General features: G+C 41.2%; 1 long non-coding RNA gene across 2 annotated transcripts in view; it reads right to left on the reverse strand.

The window, feature by feature from the left end:
• Positions 1 to 474: 474 nt before the first annotated feature.
• LOC123480869 (uncharacterized) overlaps positions 475 to 19,783 on the reverse strand; it is a 437,215-nt gene continuing 417,906 nt past the window's right edge. For both annotated transcript variants that reach the window (XR_008427455.1, XR_008427454.1), the window contains 3 exons: positions 14,501 to 14,635; positions 10,623 to 10,710; positions 475 to 3,468 (listed from right to left, as the gene is read on the reverse strand). This is a non-coding gene — a long non-coding RNA (uncharacterized lncRNA). The remainder of the gene's footprint in view (positions 3,469 to 10,622; positions 10,711 to 14,500; positions 14,636 to 19,783) is intronic.

Consider the following 19,783-nt stretch of genomic DNA (forward strand, 5'->3'; position numbering starts at 1 on the left):
GAGCACACAAAATTCCCACTTCAGAAAACCTGGATTTGCTTCACTTTTTAGTGAGTGAAGATTGCTCTCTTTGGTCCCTGCTCCTCTCATTTCTTCTGAGGCAGGATAACAGGGCAGGTAGAGGAACAGGCTCTGAAGTCTGACTGCCAGGCGGGCTCCTCCCTCTGTTTGTAACCAGAGTTATGTTCATGTGTAAGTCGTCTGAGTCAGGTTCTTCATCTATAAAAATGAGATTATGATAATAACAGTTACTATTTCATAGATTGCTATGAAAATCAAATGAGTTAATATATGTAAAGACCTTAGTACCCTGCTTGAAATATGGAAATAATATACAACTGTTATTTTTCAGGAAGGATGTCCAGGAAGAAGGCTAAGGAACTAATTAACTCCCTCAATTTCTGAAACCTTCAGCTTTATTCTTCAAGATCTTCTAGCTCAGAAGTCTACTGATATTTCTCTAAAGGGCCAGACTGTAAAAATTTCAGGCTTCATCAGTCATAAGGTTTTTATTACAATGACTCAAATGAGCTGCTGTGGCAGCCATTGACAATTTATAAACACATGGACATGGCTGTGTTCCAATAAAACTTTATTTACAAAAACGGGCTGTAGGCTGGATTTGGCTGGTGGACTATGGTTTCCTCACCCCTGCTACAGCCCTTGCAGTGTCACAACCACCCACTATGATTTTTTCAAACTAACTAATACAAATTGTTTCTTCTATCCCCGCTCTCAGCCTTGAATTTCACAGACATTCAATGGTGAACATTTTGAACACTTCCTGGCAATCTGTTTTGCAATATGGCAAAAGGCTTAAAATTATTCAGACCTGCCATATTTCATCCATTACTCTGACAAATATTGATTAAGAATCCACAATATATAGGGCACTTTACTGGCCACTATTGGGTATCTCTCCTAAAGAAATCATCAGAGAAGTAGGTGCAGACACAAAAAAACAAATATTTTCATTACAGTGTAAGGTATAATAGCAGATAATTAGGGAAAAAACTCTTTAAGTCCAACCTAAATATTTATAATGATTAGGAAAATATGATACAACCATAATATTATAGGAATCTGTTAATGACTATTATGCAGTCACTAACAGATTCCCATTCTTCAAAATAATGAAAATGTTGTTTTCTAGTTTTCAAGTTCCAAAATCAACCTATAGGGAAATCATTATGGATTCGGGAGAGATTATAAACATTAGGAATACTGACAAATTAAAAGTAAAACTATCTGTAACAGAAGTTGAAAAGCATCAAGGAAGACAATAAGACCCAAATGTTACAAAATTTTGAATAAAAAAAACCAAAGTAACTTATAGAAAGAGGAAGTGAAGTTTAGAAATGTTATGTATAAGTATAATGGTAACCAAGAAAGGAGTTTTTTTAAAGTAATGGCATAACTATTTGGAAGGGGCAGAGGAAAGGATGTGTCTATAGGTGGTGGGGGAAACAAACTCGATTCTCATCCATCGTAGCAGAAAATCAACAGGTATTTTCTGAAGTGGACACATCTAGAAGTCACATAATATTTAGCCATAAGAAGTAACAGAAAAACTCTACATGTAAATGGTTAAAGTGGTTCCCAAGAGGATCTCATTAGGTGTAAGTGTGTGTGGAAGGACAGGTAGGAAAAAGGGAGGGGACTGCTGTGTTTCATTATTGAAAAAAACTTTTATGAAGAGTCTGTAATGACATAGCAAGTATTTATAAATGGGAAGGCCGGTAACAAGTTGTATACATAGTGCATTCACAAGTATATAAAAACTAAAACAAGACAAAACAAAAAGCTCTGCCTAGCGGAAGGCCTAGAAGGAAGCATGCCAAATTATCTACAGCTCTCTGGGTGGTGGGAAACAGGATCAGTTTATTTTTGTTACAACTTTCTTCATTTCTGTATCTTCCCACTTTTGTCTAGCAAACATGCACAGCTTTCATATTGCCATAATAAACTATATATTAAAGGATTTGAATGGAAGCTCTTTGGTGCATTTTGCTATCCTCTTTTTGTGTTGACTGGCTTGCAAAAAAAGATCTTTTGGCTGGAAGTCAGGAGCCATGGGGATTTTTCTCTGGCTCTGCTAATGAGCTGCACCCCTTGGGCGGATCTCCAAGCTTCCCTTCGACTGTGAATAGAAGGCTAGAATTAAGTGATCGCCAAACTCCCTTCTTGTATCTTAGGATCAGTTCTAGGACAATTCACTATGATCTGGGAACAACTTATTCTTTGCTCATCATAGTCCACATGGTACCCTATCCTCCCTTGGTCCCCTTGAAATGATCTATGCACCCTTGTTAGATAGAACCTGTTGCTGGAGATGTGGGTTTAATGAAGAGAGAATGGTCTTGGAATCAGGGAGCCCCGTCTACTCCATAGTTGTGTGCCCTGAGCCAAGTCACCTCCAGCACAGCACCTGCAACAGTGCCTGGTACATAGTGATTTGTAAAGAAAAAAAACTTTCTGAACCTATCTCCTTGTCTCTAAAAGGGAGGGGGGTAATAATAATTCCTATTTCTTAGGGTCATTGTGAGGATGAGAGGGATTGTTTGTTCAGGGACATAGCACAGTGTGTGGCACATGATAAGTGCTTGATTGGCTCAAATGAGGCTGTTGCCAACAGTAGCCAAGCCCTATGGTTGTGTTTACAAAGCCCAGCACTGAGCTATATGCTGCTCATCCATTATCTCATTTAATCTCACCACACTCTTGCCATCAGGGAGGCGTTCCTGTCAGGTTTGGGATGCAACACAGAGCTATAGTTAAGAGTATGGATTCTGGAGACAGCTGCTACTATCTAGCTGTGTAATTGGGCAAGTTATGAAACCTCTTAAGGCATCCTTTCCTCATCTGTAAAATGGGGATGCTAATAAGACACTCAGCTCCTAGATGGTTGTGAGGATTAAATAAGTTACTTCACAGTAACTGCATGGAGTCATGCCTGATACATCATATTGGTAGCTTTTCTTATTCTCATATACAGATCAGGTCACTGAGACTAGAAGCAGTGGAATAGCTTTCCTACGGTTGAAGGTCATGTAGTTAGGAGTGAAGATGTGAATCCAGGCAGCTCTATGATAGCAATTGCTTTCTTAATCATCACGCTATATTTTCCCTCTCCCTGGTCCACTATTTCACATGAGGGAATATTGATAAAAATTCCCAGATGGACTGCACACCCACTTATGATTGTATCTGTAGGTCAGAGTAAATAAAATCTGATAAAAAACATTGTGATCTGAACAACTACGACGACAACAATGCCAGAACATTTTGTGGCCAAGCTGAAGGTAAGTGATGGCATTTGGAAAGGGCTAGCACTGGTCCGGCAGAGACTTGGCATGAAGCAATCACTGTCCACTGCTGGCTGAGTCCCTGGTTGCCATCCATAGTCTGCATGGCTTGTTGGTGGGCCCGGGAGCAGAAGTGGAGGGGTCAGTGGTCTTGTTTCACAAACTGTGGAACAAAGAAGAAACATAATTGCAAAAGTTCTCTGAAGTCACAGAGAACCTGTCCAGAGTGATTTGTTGCAACGTGAGTCTCATCATTTCTTCCTGTCTAGGGGATTGTGTGTGTAGGTTTGTGTTGTTGTGTCTCTAAGAAGGAACACAGGAGTGTGACCTCTGCTTGATCTTTACTGAGTTCAAGTGTACAAATACACCTTCAGGTCAGGCTTACACACATGAGGAATTTTCTTTGAGCCCACAATTACTGTGTACTTTTTATGTGCTGGGAACTGGTGATATAAATAAGGATAAGAATTACTAATATCTTAAGCCCATACAAGAATCCAGATATACTGTATCAATGAATCAATAACTTACACTTTTATTTTATGCACCACTAAGACAAAAAGCACTCCATTCAATAATCTATGATATACCATTAACTGTAAGCCATATTCCAATTTTCAGAGATGATAAAATGTGGGACATGTGTACCCCAGAAGTGATGAAATACACTGTTAAATCTTCTGTCCTTTTATCAACAACAGAAAGCAGATACTAATATACACCCTGGTCAAGAAGAAGCTGGTTCAGAGACATTAAATAACTTGGTCAAAGTCATGTGAAAGAGAGACAAGGTTTAATACAGGTAGCTTGATGTAGCCCGTGGGCTTCTGGGAACCTACAAGTCATCTGTTCTCCAGGCAGTTAAGGCAGAAGGCCTGCCTGCTCCCATCCGTCTTCTCGCCCATACCTCAGCTGAGCCTCAGGCCTGTCTTCACACCTTCCAGCTTCCTCTGCTCTGCAGGCTGAATCCCTGACTGCTTTCAGAGGCCAGCAGGGCCCAGGAGGTCCATAGTCCCTTTCTGGATCTTTCCTGTGCTAGAGTTCTCTGCTAGCAAATATCAGAAACTAACAATGACCACCATAAGCAGAGCGTGGAGTTTGTTGGTTAGAAAAGAGGCAGCTTGCAGAATGGTCAGGAAAGTGGGCCCATGACAATACCAGGAGTCTATTTTTTTTTAATTTTAAAAGATTTTATTTATTTATTTTTAGAGAGAGGGGAAGGGAGGAAGACAGAGAGGGAGAGAAACATCAATGTGGGAGAGAAGTATCAATGGGTTGCCTCTTGCATATGCCCAGACTGGGGATGAGCCCCACAACCCAGGCATGTGCACCAACTGGGAATTGACCTGGTGACCTTTCACTTTGTGAGACAACACCCTATCAACTGAGCCACACCAGTCAGGGCACCAGAAGTCTAGATGCCAGGGAGTCTTGAAACATCTGCCTGAAGGGATCTGTTTCAACCATTTGTTTAATTTTTCTAAATTTGTTTCACAAAGAGTCACCATTCTAAGACAGAGACTCCAGTTGGCCTGGTATGGGTTATGTTGGGAGATGCCCATTGATGGTTCCCCAATACCACACTCAGCAAGAGTTCCCCAAAAGGAAATTCGGATGAAGAGTGCAGGCTCTGGGGCCCAACTGCCTTCTCTCCCCGTCTGGCTCTGCCCACTAGCTGGGTGACCTAGGACAAGTTACTTAACCTCTCTGTACTTCTGTTCCTTTATCTGTAGCATGGAGATCACAGCAGCCTTACTTAATAGATCGTTAGGGGGTGCGTGAGATAACGTATCCTGTGCATGTTAAGTGCTGAATAAATGGTAGCTACTGCTCCCCCCCTCACAAGGCAAACACTGAAGGCTATGGCTGTTGCAGAACCTTCTGGATGCCTACATATACTCCTGGATATGTCCAGAAATACCCAGAGTTCCTAAAATTGGAAATGCCTCAAGTCTGATTTTCTGGAGCTCCCACTTGGAAACAAAAATCCCAGGTAATCAAATTTTCCACTTGAAGCACTTAATATCTGACATTGGTATATAAATGAATAGTTTTCAAAGCCATCTCACATATGCCTTACTCTACTTGATCCACCACTTACATACTCTGTGCCCGGCACTGTGCTAATGTCTGCGATTTGTATGCAAGGAGAAAAGAGCTGTATCATTCATGACCTCTGTACCACTGATATATTGTCAGTTCTGTTGTAGGGGCTATCCTCTGCTTGTCAGATATCTAACAGCATCCTGGGCCTCCACTCCTAGAGGCCAGTAGTGAATACTCCTCCCCCTTCAGCATTTCCAGATGTCCCTTTGGGGGGCAATATTGCCCCTGGTTGAGAACCGGTATTCTAGATAAATACAGGATGAGGCAAAAAGTTTATAGTTTTTCATGTAAAAATAATAATGAATAAATAATAATACAAGGAAAAACTGTGTTTTGTGTACTCACAACTGTAAACCTACTTTTGCCCACCCTGTATATAAATTCCATGAGAACCTGCCTGTGTCTGCCTAGTACATTCCAAATTCCCAAGGCCTAGAAGAGTATCTGGACACAGGAGATACTTAATATTTGGAAAACAGTCAAATAAAACCAGATCATGGTCATCTTCTGCTAGAAATAACACAAACAAGCAAAAAAAAAAAAAAAATCGAGCATCTCCTATCACTTTTTAAATCAAACCCAAATTCCTTAGCTGATGCCCATAACCCCACAAGAGACGGGCGCAGTCTACATTCCCAGTCTTGTGCCCCCATGAGAAGCTGGGAAGTCCCCATGGACTCATATTTTCATACTTAGGCCTGCAAAGCAAGCTCAACAGTTTGGTGAGAAAACTCTCCAGCCAGCTGCATTTCTGTCACCCTAAAAGACCTGTTGGGAGAACTCTGAAACAAATATTTTAGTTGTCAAAGTGACACTAAGAGGCAAACCCTCCATGAATAAGTGATGATAACGCTTTATTGCACAAGAATAAAACTGACTCTCCTCCTTGCCTGACACGGATTTGAAATGACACCACTGAGGCTGTGGTTATAAAGAGCCCAACTTCAAGTGAGCCTTCCTGTCACTTGTTTCTTCCTCCGTGACTTCCAGGGTGGGGATGAGAGTGTGTGGGTGTGTTGTGTATTGGGGGGAGGATGGCTCTCCAATCTGAGATCTGAATTTAACCTGCATAGTCATCCACTAGGTGCAGTCCCGCATTTACTGCAGGAGGCCTGGGCTCTCAGTGGTTTCGGCTGTGGCTTCTTTTGGGCCCTTCCAGGTCCCACAGGAGGCTTCCTGAGCCTGCACTGCAAAGATGCATACAGAAGTGATTTTATTTATTTATTTATTTATTTATTAAGATTAATTTTTTTTTAGAGAGAGGGGATGGGAGAGAGAGAGAGAAATATCAATGTGTGGTTGCCTCTTGTGTGCCCCCAACTGGGGACCTGGCCTGCAACCCAGGCATGTGCCCTGACTGGGAATTGAACTGGCTACCCTTTGCTTCAGTCTGATGTTCAATCCACTGCACCACACTAGCCAGGGCCAGAAGTGATTTTTAAAAAAGCAAACAAAAAAAAAAAAAACAGAGCAAGAAACAACACAGGTGGCTTTTCTAGCTTTCCTGTGGGGATGGTTCTCATTTAAATTTTAGTTTTTCATTTGTTTTCATATTTGAATTTGAAATAAGGCCAGGAAATAGGAAACTCTGCAATTGTAATTGCTTCTTATCCTGTTATGGCGAAGTTTTAAAATGAAATGGTTAGTTAGAATGGAGGCAAACAGCAATGGGCTGTGAAGTCAAGAGACCAGGTTCCAATTCAGGTTCCTCTCTTTGTAGCTGGGGTCCTCGGGTCAGGTACTCACCTTTCTGAGTCTTGGTTTCCCTCTCTGTAATAATGACACCAAATTCTTTGGGTTACTGGGGAAGCTTAAAAGAGATAATTCATGGAAAGTACACCACACAGAAAGGGAAGCTTTCTTTGTCATTGTGGGGTTTTTTGTTTTTTGTTTTTGTAGTTATTGATGCATACGACCCCTGGGGAGAGAGCGGGGTCACCTCTGGAGAAGACCTTCTTCTGAAGGCCCAGCTGAACCACTGGAAGAGATACAGAGATATATAATCTTAAGTCAATGACTTCTTAGCCTTGATTTATGGAGGGGAGGCTGATCAGCTGGGTGGGGCAGGGGTAGTGATACTATTTAGCCAGGGCACCGAAAGATTCCTGTTACAGCAGGACTAACTATTGGCTCATTCTCTGGTCACCCCTCTCTGGGCCTCAGTTTCACCACTTGCACAATGAGGAGGGTAGAATTTGAATGTTTGTAAACTATCTCCAATTTTTGATACCCTGGTCTGGCTCTGTTCAATGAAACTCTGCTGTGATGGAAATGTTCTATATCTCTGCTGCACAAGATGGCAACCGTTTTCCAGATGGCGATAATGAGTACCTGAAGTGTAGCTATCACAGTCAGGAGCTGAATTTTTAACCTTATTTAATTTTAATACATTAAAATGCAAGTATATTATAAATAGCCCCTGTGGCTAGTGGCTACCATACCAGATAACACACCTCCAGGATTCTGAGGATCCACAATGAGGATTCTAAATGGAACTACAATCCCCAGATGTGACCATCTCTGTTAATCTAGAGGTGGCACTGGGAGGACATGGTTGGCAGCAGTTGTAACACTAGCAGATTCTAATACCTGTGAGGTCAAGGATCATGTCCCTGTTATTAGGACTTTCTCTCTAGAGCCTTGCACAGTGTGTGGCTCATAGCTGGTGATGGATAATATTTCACTCAGTGAATGAATAAATAAATGATCTCTTCCTGAGATTCTCTCTTTTCTTTTCCTAACATAGGCTTGAAATTCCCCTAAGAGCAAATAATTCTGGCAGCTTTTGCACTGTAGTGCCCACAATTCATCTGTTAAAATGCAGCTACCCTGGGGAAGGTATTGCAATAAAGCCATTATTAGCATCCTGCCTATATTAATCCATCAGATGAGTGGAGCACTAAGGGAGTAGTACAAAGGAGAAGGACATTTTGATAGTAGAGGGGAAGTCTATAATTAAAGGGGAAGTCTTAAATTATAGAAGGCTATAATTTAAGGAGCCTATGTATGGTATAATGTCTCTGTTTCCTTGTATATTCAGATGTGTCCGTCTGAGAAGCTCTGGTTTTGTTTGTGTATAGATGTGTGGAGTTCATGGATGGGATTTATGAATTGTTAGACAGTTGGGCTTCATATGACAAAAATAACAAGAATTATTATTATTATAGCTACAATAGTAATAATCTCTACCACTCAGCAGTCAATGTGACCTTAACCTTTTGGAATTTTCTTGCTGTGAAATGGGGATAATAAAAATGATATTGTATGGGTGTTTAATAATTAAATGAAATATTTTTTTAAAGTACTTAATATAATACCTGAAAGACAACAGGTACTCAACAAATGCTTGATAAGTCACATAATAGAATTGTGCTTCTATATTGTATATGTCTATATATTGTATAGGTCTTAGTGATTATATTAAGTGCATTACAAATATTTCCTTCTTGAATTCTCATAAACATGTTGCCAGCTGAGTAGTATATTATCCTCATTTTATTGATGGTAATGGTCTCAAAGAAGCTGAGTGTCTTAATTCAGTTCAATCAGTTAGAACAGCAAATTAGACAGTGTTGAAGAATAATACTAGTGGTCATATAGTGGCCTAACATGAAAAGATAATTAGAAATAAGCATAGACTGAACTTCAGATCTGAAGCCTTCCTCCAATGCCTGTAGACAGGTAAGTGGGGAGTGGTCTGTTACCCTTTTTTGCATACAAAACCTAGACTGTTTGATTTATGAAGTTTAGCAGAAGTGCCAAGGAGGCTAGTCCAGGCCTACTTTGAATGTCAAAAGCTGAAATAAGCAGTTCAGGTCGGAGAATAAGTAAATATCAATAGCTTCCCCTCCAGATGAGCTCCGCCTCTACCCATTTCCTCATTGCCTTCTCATTCTAAGGATATGTGGGGTTTCAATCTTCTGACTCAAATCTGGCCTGAAAAGTTGTTCACTCCTAATGTCATGAGCGATACCACATGGTCAACACAATTCAAGAAGTTGCCAGCCAGTTTGTGTGTTGATTCATTTTGTCCCAGGAGCTAGGCCACAACTGTCTGACATAGGTGCACTGGGAGGTGTTCCCTGGTAAACGAGGTGTATGGGAAAGGTGTTCCCTGGTAGATGAGGTTGTGGGGGTGGGGTTCCCTTGTAGATGAGGCATCTGAGAATCCCAGGACTGTCCTGCTATGTTGCTTGAAAGTGTGCATTCTGCAATTAAATTGTTTAGGGTTAAATCCCAGCTCAAGACCTTTGTAAGGTCTTTGAACTTTCTGTCTGTTTTCTCCTTTCTAAATGGGGATAATAATAATGCCAATATTAATGTGATAATTAAAGGAGATAATCCATGGGAAACATTTAGGACAGTGCCTAGCACAAAATAAGTGTTCAATAAATGCTGGTTCTCATTGTCATTCCAATTGTACCAAACACCCTTTTGGAAATGAAATGTGATTAGTTTCATGGCCGGGAGGCAAATGGACAATGTCCTGTCACAAAGTCTGCACCCAGAGTGAGGCCAACACATATACTTTGTCTTCCATGTCCGTTGGGAGGCAGAATCCCATCATCTAGTGGCAGACCTCGAGTTTGGCAATTGGCTCTGAATTGGAATTGATGTTCTTTGATCTGAATCTTTGACCTCTTAGCAATTTTCTTGCTCCACTGAACCAGGTCAGCTGCCTCTGGGAGTGTCTGCACCTCAAGAGTTGGTGAAGAGCCACCTCCAGGGCTTCAGCCCAGTTTTCAGCCATCTTCTGATCATCAACCCCAAAGGAAAAATGTGAATGAGCACATTTGAGCACTTAAGCTCTTGATTAAGTAGACTGGGTTCAAAGCCTGACTCTGCCACTTACTAGCCATGTGACATTATTTCACCTCTATGAATTGCAGGATTTCTGGGGTTTTGTTTGTTTTTCTTTTTACCTTTAAAGAAGAATAGTATTTACCCATCTATTAGGGTTACATAATTAGCTATGATTCTTTGGTTAAAAGCAACAGAATCTGGTTCTGAATTGCTTAAGCAAAAAGGGATCAATTAGACAAATATGGAATAGCTTCCAGGAAAGGAGGAATGGGACAGTACAAAGTATCTGGGCATCTCCAAAAGGCCTTGATGGTTACATGCATGAGGGTTCTTCAGAGAAATAGAACCAGTAGGGTCAGTCTGTCTATTATCTATCTATCTATCATTTATTATAACGAATTGACTCACACAATTATGGAGGCTGAGAAGTCCCATGATCTGCCATCAGCAAGCTGGAGGCCAGGAAAGCTTGTGGTATAGTTTCCATCTGAGTCCACTGTTTTGAGAACAAAGAAGGCTGATGATGTAAGTTCCAGTCCAACATCTAATCTTGAAAACAGCTAGGAAAAGAGAGAGAATTCTCCCTTTTTTCTCTGCAGACTTCCAATAGATTGGATGAAATCTATTTCATCACCCTGTCCACTTGGGGAAGGCGATCTGCTTTACGTAGTCTACCCATTCAAATGTGAACCTTATCCAGAAACACCCTCACAAACACACCCAAACTAATGTTTGACCAAGTATCTGGGTACCCAGTGGTGCAATCAAATTGACACATAAAGTTAACCATCACAGTGGTCTCACCCAGGTCCCAGAACTGGGTGAAATAAACCTTGTAGTTCCCATGGACATCACTTCACTTGAGTCAAAGTCCCAGGGAAGAATCTGATTGGTTGATATTAGGTCACATGCCTAACCCTACTGTATTGAGGTAGTGAAAAAAATGATCTGATCATAATATGCAGGACATAATACGTGATTCATATATGGGTAGCTATTGTTACTATTTCCATCTCTCTCCTCTCTGCCTGAAAATCAGTTAACTCAGTGAATCATCTCCGAATATCTTTGCAACCTGGTTATCCTGAAAACAACCTCCTCCACACCCACAGCCAAATTTGCTTCTTTCCAGCAACAATATATACAAGTCAGGTGTTAAACACTGTGATGATAATTATTCAGTTCTTGCCATAGTGTTTACCAATTTTTAGAAGTCTTGCCTCCAGGAAATACCAGGCATTATTACTCTGTGAAAATAATACTCCAGGTCACTCTTCCTAATACACAAGCCAGCATCCTACCAGCCCTTCTCCCTGCCCACCCCACTGGAAGTGAAGCTAGGTCCTAACCTGGGGCAGGGCCTGGTAGGGATGGGGCCTGAGCCTGTAGTTTGGGGTTGGCAGATAGATCTGTGAGCTCATAAAAAGGCACTAGCTCTTGTCTTTCTTTGGGCCTCGCCATTGCATTTTGACACTCGTTACATCTAACAACCTCTCATCATACACATAACATCATGCTCATATATTAGCTTTGAACAAATAACTGAAAAACTTCCACTTTTGAAAAGTTATGCAAAGGGGAGAGAAACCACCTTGTCTGCATTCCTAAATACACTTCTCTCTTCTTATCCCTCCTCAATCTAAAACTGTGCCCAGAGCAGGTGCCTCATGCCATCACCCCCCTCTAGCCCTTGCACACCTCTGAAGAATCTTGGGCAGGTCTGAATAGCTTTGAAAGAGAAGAAAAGATCAACTTTTAAACACCAGCTTTCTAGAAAGGGGCTTTTCTTCCTTGACAATACCAGAGTGATTACAAGTACCCCCTACCCAAGGAGGTATTTGAAATCCCCCACATTGGTAACTTTCTTTTCTCAAAGGCAAGTCTAGTGCACTGAGCTTGTAATGGAACGACATGAGTTAAAATCCATTGTGGTAAACTGTATCGTTCGCCCTAATTCTTCACCCTCCCCTGTATCCATGTCTTTTGTCTCGTGACTTTTATTTTCTTCTACTAAAGGCATGGAAAATACTGTCCCACTCCTTCAATTCAGGTTCAGCCTTGTGACTTTATTTAGCCAGTAAAAATAAGGCAGAAATTACATTGTACCCTTTCTGAGACTGTGCCTTCTGTGGCCTTGTGTGCTTCTCTTTGCTTTCTTGCATCTGTGCCATGCCAGGAGAAGAACTTGCCCAGGAGAGCGCCCTGGATGAATGACACATGGAACGGAGTGGAACAGAGTCACCCCAGCCAACCCCTGGCTCATTCCCAGCCAACCCACAAAACTTGAAGCTAAATAAATGCTGAGTGTTGCATGCTGTTGAGATGCTGGGGACGCCTGTTACACAGAACAATTGAATTTTATATTTGGCTTACACACCTTGTTCTGCCACTTTATCCTTGTATGGCCTTGGTCATGTGTGCTTCCTCAACTTTTGCATCAAAGGATTGAACTAGAAAATTCTTAAGAGTCTTTTTAACTGTGAAATTATTCAATATCTTCCCAGACTGCCAGTGATCCCATCAGAGAATCATCCCCCAAGTGCTTTTGGGTGGAGCATTTATGACATTGTATTATGTGATGTACTGGAGTGTCTGCCTCCCCCACTCACTGTGAGATCTCTGCAGCACACATGTCCATCTCAGTGCTGGGACACAGTCAGTTTCCAATTCATGTTTGTAGTAGGAATGACTGAATGGCTGAGGGGCCATCCAGAGGCACATTCAGATAGGCAGCAAGTTCAATTACCTTCCTTCCTAAGAGACAACCAAGTATTTTCCGACTCACTGGACTACATGCATGCTACCTTTTATCCAATTTTTTATTTAAGTTACTTACAGTATACTTATTAAATGAACACAATGAGTCAACCAACCTTTCAATTTTTATTTCTCTACTTGCATATCTAGCTATCTGTTTAACCAACTATCAAAAAGTAATACACACAAATGATAAAGAACATAAGTACTATAGAAGGCTTTCTAATCCAAATTAAGTCTCTCTTGCCCTTTGTCTTTGACCCCTCAGGTCATCTCTCTGTCATAGTTCTCAGGTATTATAAAGGCTGTAAAGATATTCTAGGACAACACAGGCAAATATGCACCTATCATTTCCATTTGTAGTCTCTTCTTTTATGTGAATGGGGCATATTTTCACATTATTTTGTATTTTATCTTTGTCATTTAAATTTCCTTATAGATATTGTTATATTTGGTAGACAGATCTGTCTTGATATTTTAAGTGTTGCACAGTATCTCACTTTATGGATACATCATAATTTAAAAATTGGCTATTGTGGGCATCTAGGTTATTTCAATCTTTGCGCCAAACAAACTCTTTTGAAAATCTTGGCCTCATCTGGGACCAGCAGGATTACACACTTACAGGCTAAGAAGGACTGGCATTCAAACCCATTTGTATTTACCAGATGTGCAGGTGTGGTAAGAGGGCAGCTCTCTGACCATAAGCCTTAAAGGAGCATTCTTTGACTCTAGCATCCAGCATATCCCAGAAATCCTAAGTCTCCTAAATAAGATAACACGTTTCAGCTGGGGTGGGGTGGAGGGATGGGGAGAAAAGGCATACAACTGTAATTGAATAACAATAAAAATTTTAAAAAATAAGATAACAAGTAACCCCCATGAAATACCACCGACACTAATCACTCATAAGGAGTAATTAATTATGAACAGGCAGAACTAAGTTAGAGCTACTGAATAGGGAGCTGGTTAAAAGGCTGGGACTCAATAAAGAACCAGGAAAAATCAAGGGTGCCAGAACCATCAAGTACCCCACAACTAGAGAGAAGGAGGGAATGTGGAAGTGGAGGGGATAATGGTGCTAAGCATTGGTCCCTGGGCAGGAAGGGGAACCCCAGAGGGTCAGTTTGAGGATTCCTGAAAATTAACAGATAAAGATAAAAGTTAATGGCTGCAAATAAAATTGTAAATATCTGGTGAAAAAATGGAAACCTTCTTTTCAATATGATTTTTTTTCAAAATGTTTTAACTTTTCTCAAACAAAAACTATTTTTCCAAAACTCCTATCCTTCTTCCTATATTTGCACATCTTTAAATACACCAAACATGATAATTTTATGATAAAACCACATCATACATAATGCATTTACAAAGTGACTTAAGTTCCATGAAGAACATTAAAGATTTTTTTTTAAAGAGGAATGCATGTATTTCAGTTTTCCTAACATTGCTACTTCATCTGCTTTCTTCCATTACAGTGAATTGTTTTCCTTTTGGCTTCAACATTTCAGGAAATTTTATAACCTTACCTTTAATTTCCTTTCCAGGATGACCTCTTCTCTTCTCCAGACAAGACCTGGACTCCACTATTTCTCCAGGTCCACTATGTGTCACAGTGTGACTTCCAATGAGTCACTTAATTTCTCTAATCCTTGGCTTCCTATCTGGAAAATGGAAATAATGATATCCCTTACGTTGCGACAACAACATGGCAATCTAGAAAGGAGGAAGCTGGTTCGGGTAAGGTGGGAAATGTGATCACCCTGATGGAATCATTGATCAGCCTCAAGGTCGTCCCCAGATGTGCATTTGACAGAGATGCACGCAGATTACAAACACTGCCTTCCCAACATCCAGGAGGGAGAGTTGTTTTTCAAGTCTGCCTATTTTTGTGTCATGTGTATTTTATAGCATTCAAGGTGAATGGATCTTCTGGACATCTTCCAACAATCTCAGACTTTCCGGAGACAAGAGCCACATCACGAATTAGGAGGGACAAGTTGTCTAACTTTGAGAGATAATAGCTCAGGTCTCCAGTCAACCACTAAAAGGTTTAAGAGAGAAGGATGAGGGAGGTCAGCAGAGATGTCCCCAAACAGTTACAAACAGAAGGAAAATCACTATAAAACTAGCCAGTGCATAAACGAGTTTGCCTTTAAGTAACCATCAGTCCTCAGCAGAAAAAGATGTGAGGGTCAGGGAGTTTTGCCATGCCCCAGCTTGCTGACATAATTTCTGCCATATGCTTCCTTGTTAAAACTTCTACCACCTTGCTACAAAGGATGAGAAGGCCTTCTCTCTCAGAAAAAGTTATCTTGCCTAGCTCCAAACTGTCTCTGCTCTAACTACAACCACAAAAACTTTCAAGATCAACATTCACATCATGGTTTCCTGTTTTCATACTTATTCCTTTTGATTTCCCCATCCATGTTCACATTTTCCCAGTTTCCAGATGAGGAAACTGAGGTTTGGTGATCTGTGGACTTTGCAGCTATTAAAAAAGTGACAACAGGCCCCAAATGAAGTCACTTGTGCTAGACCTAACATCGGCAAATTGAGAATTAAGATTTAACCTAATAGCAGTTTCAGTTTCCCAGGAATGTAATCTTCAACATGTAACTGCCTGGTCAGCACTAGAGAGATAGTCCACCTGGCAGGCCCCTTCCGTCCCCTGAAAGAGGGTGACCTTGCCCAAAGCAATGCATTCTTTGCTAATAATTTCCCTTTTTCTGCCCCTTTCCACCTTTAAAAAGATGTTTTCCTTTCTGTTTCTAGATGGGTTGCTGTACAATTTGTAAGTCCTCAAATATAGCCAATTTGATCTTTAAACTTATACAGTTGAATTTTTGTTATTTAACAAGGCCAAGTTTCAAAGTTTAATGTCTAAGTTTAACATCAAGAATAGAAATCCCTTTTCTCTTGTCATTGGGGATAGACAACTGTCACTAGTGATCAAACTGTGTTTTTATCACCCACCCCTAAGAGGAAGAATCTGCCTCTTGGTGGCCATTGGACCAACTGTTTGCAGTCAGAGCCAGTGCTGGTCAGCAGACAATCCTCACAGACACATACAACTGATGGTGGGAAGAAGCAGCTCACTGATCCTGCTTTGAATTCTAGTCCTACTGGCTGAGGCATCTTCACTGCCTTTGGCTTCAATTTTATCCTCTTTAAAATGAAGACAATAGGAGTCCCTACCTCCTGAGTTTGTTGTGAGGAATTGATGAACTGATATATTTGTTTGCTCATGAAAGCAGGGTAACAATTGTAAAGTGATTAATAGGGAGCCAGGAACATATTAGGTGCTCAGCAAATTTTACATGCTCACCTTTTCTAAAGCAGGATATTCCACATCTTCTAGGGACCTAAGTATTTTAAGGCTATATATATTCCACCTTCAGTTCTGTTAACTTTTTTTCTTAAGATTTTATTTACTTATTTTTAGAGAGAGGGAAGAGAAGGAGAGAGGAGGGGAGAGAAACACTGATCAGTTGCCTCTTGTATGCACCCAGATGGGGGGCCAAACCTGCAACCTAGGCATGTGCCCTGACCTGGAACAGAACCAGTGACTTTTTGCTTTGCGGAACAATGCCCAACCAACTGAGCCACACTGGTGAGCGCTGGTTCTGGTAACTTTTCTTGCTTCCTTACTCTTTATCTTTTGATTCTTTCCATGTGCAAAGCTAATTCTTGAATTCTGATTCCTATACAGAGAATCCAGAAATTACGGGTCAAATTGTGTCTCACCAAACCCGCAAGTACCTCAGAATGTAACATTATTTGGAGACAGGGTCGTTACAGAGGTAATCAAGTCAAGATGAGGTCATTAATGTGGTCCCTAATCTGATACGAGTTATGACTGATGTCCTTATAAAAAGGGGAAATTTGGACACAGAAACAGACACACACGGAGGGAAATTGGTGTGTAGACAGAGAAGGAGAAGATGGTCACGTGACTAGAGTGATGCATCTGTAAGTAAAGGAAAGCCTGAGGCTTCCAGAAGCTACAAGAGAGGCTGGGACTGTTCTGCCTCTGTGTTTTCCAAGGGAGTACGGACCTGCTCACACCTTGAGTTTGGACTTCTGGCCTCCAGAACTGTGAGATAATAAATTCCGAATGTTTTGTACAACAGCACTGGGAAACAAATACACAGGAGTTAGAGATGGGCTCATCTAGGGCTTTCTGGCTGGAGAGTGAGGCCCAACTCACACTTCTTTCATGGTCTCTGTTCTATGACCCAGCCTGGACTTTGGAGCCCACATCTTCTAAATTCAATCTCTTGCAGGAAACCAAGCTGCTTGCAGAAATGCACACTCACACACAAACACACACATCTAAAGCCTCCATCTCAAATGCCAAATAAACAGAAAATAAGAAAAGGGAATTTTTAGATCAGAAGGGTTGACCTGTAGATAATATCTTCCAGACCCTTGCTCAGAAACAACATGATACTTTGGAAAGAACTCGGATTTCGGGTAGCAGCATCACTCAGGGAAAAATCCAGCTTTGCTACTCAACTGCAGTGTAATTGTGGACAAGTTCCTCACTTGTGAGATGAAAACACTGATAGCAGTACTTCATTCATTAGGTTGTTATAAAGTTGAATGAGAAGCATTAACATTGTATCTATCACAGTGCTACCTAGGACAATAGTGGGTATCCCCTTAAGACTAATTATTTATAATGAAGTTGCTGTTGTGTCCTAAAGAATAAAACAGCCACAACTTTTCTATAGGGTTTTCTTTCCTAATTGCATGGTTCTTTAAAAAGATTTGAAAAAGATAGACAGGACATAATTGTCTAATTTCCTCAACTACCCAGGAAAGGAGGTTCAGTGGGTCTGTTTCCTTATGCAGTAATGAGTGAGTGAATCACATGAACTGTGTTTTTGCATATGATGGATGGAGCTTCTGAAGAAGCAGGAGGAAAAGCATTTGAGTGGTTTGTCAAGTGGCAGTGGAGGTTTATGCATTTAGTATTCCCCCTTGACCTCTCCTGCACCCTGACCATCAGCATGATGTAGCAATGATTCTAGGAGCAAATCTGTGTAATAATCATAGAGAAGGAATATCGGTCATTGCTCTTCACTCTGTGTGCAGGCAGACATTGCTAATCAATCATGGAATTCCTTCTCACTGAATCTGCTCACAGATTTACTCATAGAATCTTAAGAACTCAGCCATGATTACACTATCACAGTCAGCCTTTATTTTGAAAGATGCTGCTATCTCTAGCTCAGGAAAGAGAGAAGGCCCTAACTGATTTAAGTCTCTTTGGCAGGACGGATGAGACAAATCACCCAACCACAAAATCAGATGGCCATAGTGGGGATGAAGAACAAGGCTTTGGATGTGAAGAGCTAGTTGAAGTCAGAAATATGACAATACAAAAGCAGATAATTGACTTCCAGCCAAGATGGAGGCATAGGTAGACACACTGTGCTTCCTCACACAACCAAAAGAAGGACAACAACAAATTTAAAAACAAAAAACAACCAGAACTGACAGAAAATCAAACTGTATGGAAGTCCAACAACCAAGTAGTTAGAAGAAACATCATCCAGACCGGTAGGAGGGGCGGAGATGGGCAGCCAATGGAGAGGACTCACAGCAAGGCCGTGGCTAGAGGACCAGGGTGGGCGAGGTGGTGGCCGGCGGACCAGATGAGGCGGTGACTTGCAGACTGGGCAGTCCCAGTTCACGTGCAGATAAACCCAGAGGAAAAACTGGGGAGCGAGACAGACCGCACAACCCAGGTTTTCAGTGCAGGGAAATAAAGCTTCAAAACCTCTGACTGAGAACACCTGTGGGGCTTGAGGTGGCAGTGGGAGAAATTCCCAGCCTCACAGGAGAGTTGATTGGAGAGACCCACAGGGTCAGGGAACATATACAAACCCATTCACCTGGGAATCAGCACCAGAAAGGCCCAATTTGACTGTGGGTAATGGGGGAAGTGACTGAAAACCAGCAGAGGGCAGAGCAAGCAGCACTGTTCCTTCTCAGACCCCTCCCCCACATACAGCGTCACAACACAGTTTTGTGGGTTGCCCCACCCTGGTGAAAACCTAAGGTTCCACCCCATACTATGTAACAAGTCTGCCGAGGCAAAAAAAAAAAAAAAGGCCCAAATGAAAGCAAAGCTCCAGAAAAAATACAAGTAAACGACAAAGAGATAGCCAACCTATCAGATGCACAGTTCAAAACACTGCTTATCAGGATGCTCCAGGAACTCACTGGGTACTTCAACAGCATAAAAAAGACCCAGGCATCAATGAAGGTTGCATTATGTGAAATAAAGAAAAATCTACAGGGAACCAACAGTGACGGGAAGGAAACCAGGACTTAAAATCAACAGTTTGGAGCAGAAGGAAGAAAGAAACATTCAACCAGAAAAGAATGAAGAAAAAAGAATTCAAAAACATGAGAAGAGGCCTAGGAACCTCCAGGACATCTTTAAATGTTCCAACATCTGAATCATAGGGGTGACAGAAGGAGAAGAGGAACACCAAGAAATTGAAAACTTATTTGAAAAAATAATGGAGAACTTCCCCAATATGGCAAAAGAAATACACTTTCAGGAAGTCCAGGAAGCTCAGAGAGTCCTAAAGAAGTTGGACCCAAGGAGAAACACACCAAGGCACATCATAATTACATTACCCAAGATTAAACAGAAGGAGAGAATCTTAAAAGCAGCAAGAGAAAAAGAGAGTTACCTACGAAGGAGTTCTCATAAGACTATCAGCTTATTTCTCAAAAGAAACCTTGCAGACAAGAAGGGGCTGGAAAGAAGTATTCGAAGTCATGAAGGGCAA

The sequence above is a fragment of the Desmodus rotundus genome, chromosome 1 (genome assembly GCF_022682495.2).
Source record: "Desmodus rotundus isolate HL8 chromosome 1, HLdesRot8A.1, whole genome shotgun sequence".
Taxonomy (NCBI): domain Eukaryota; kingdom Metazoa; phylum Chordata; class Mammalia; order Chiroptera; family Phyllostomidae; genus Desmodus; species Desmodus rotundus.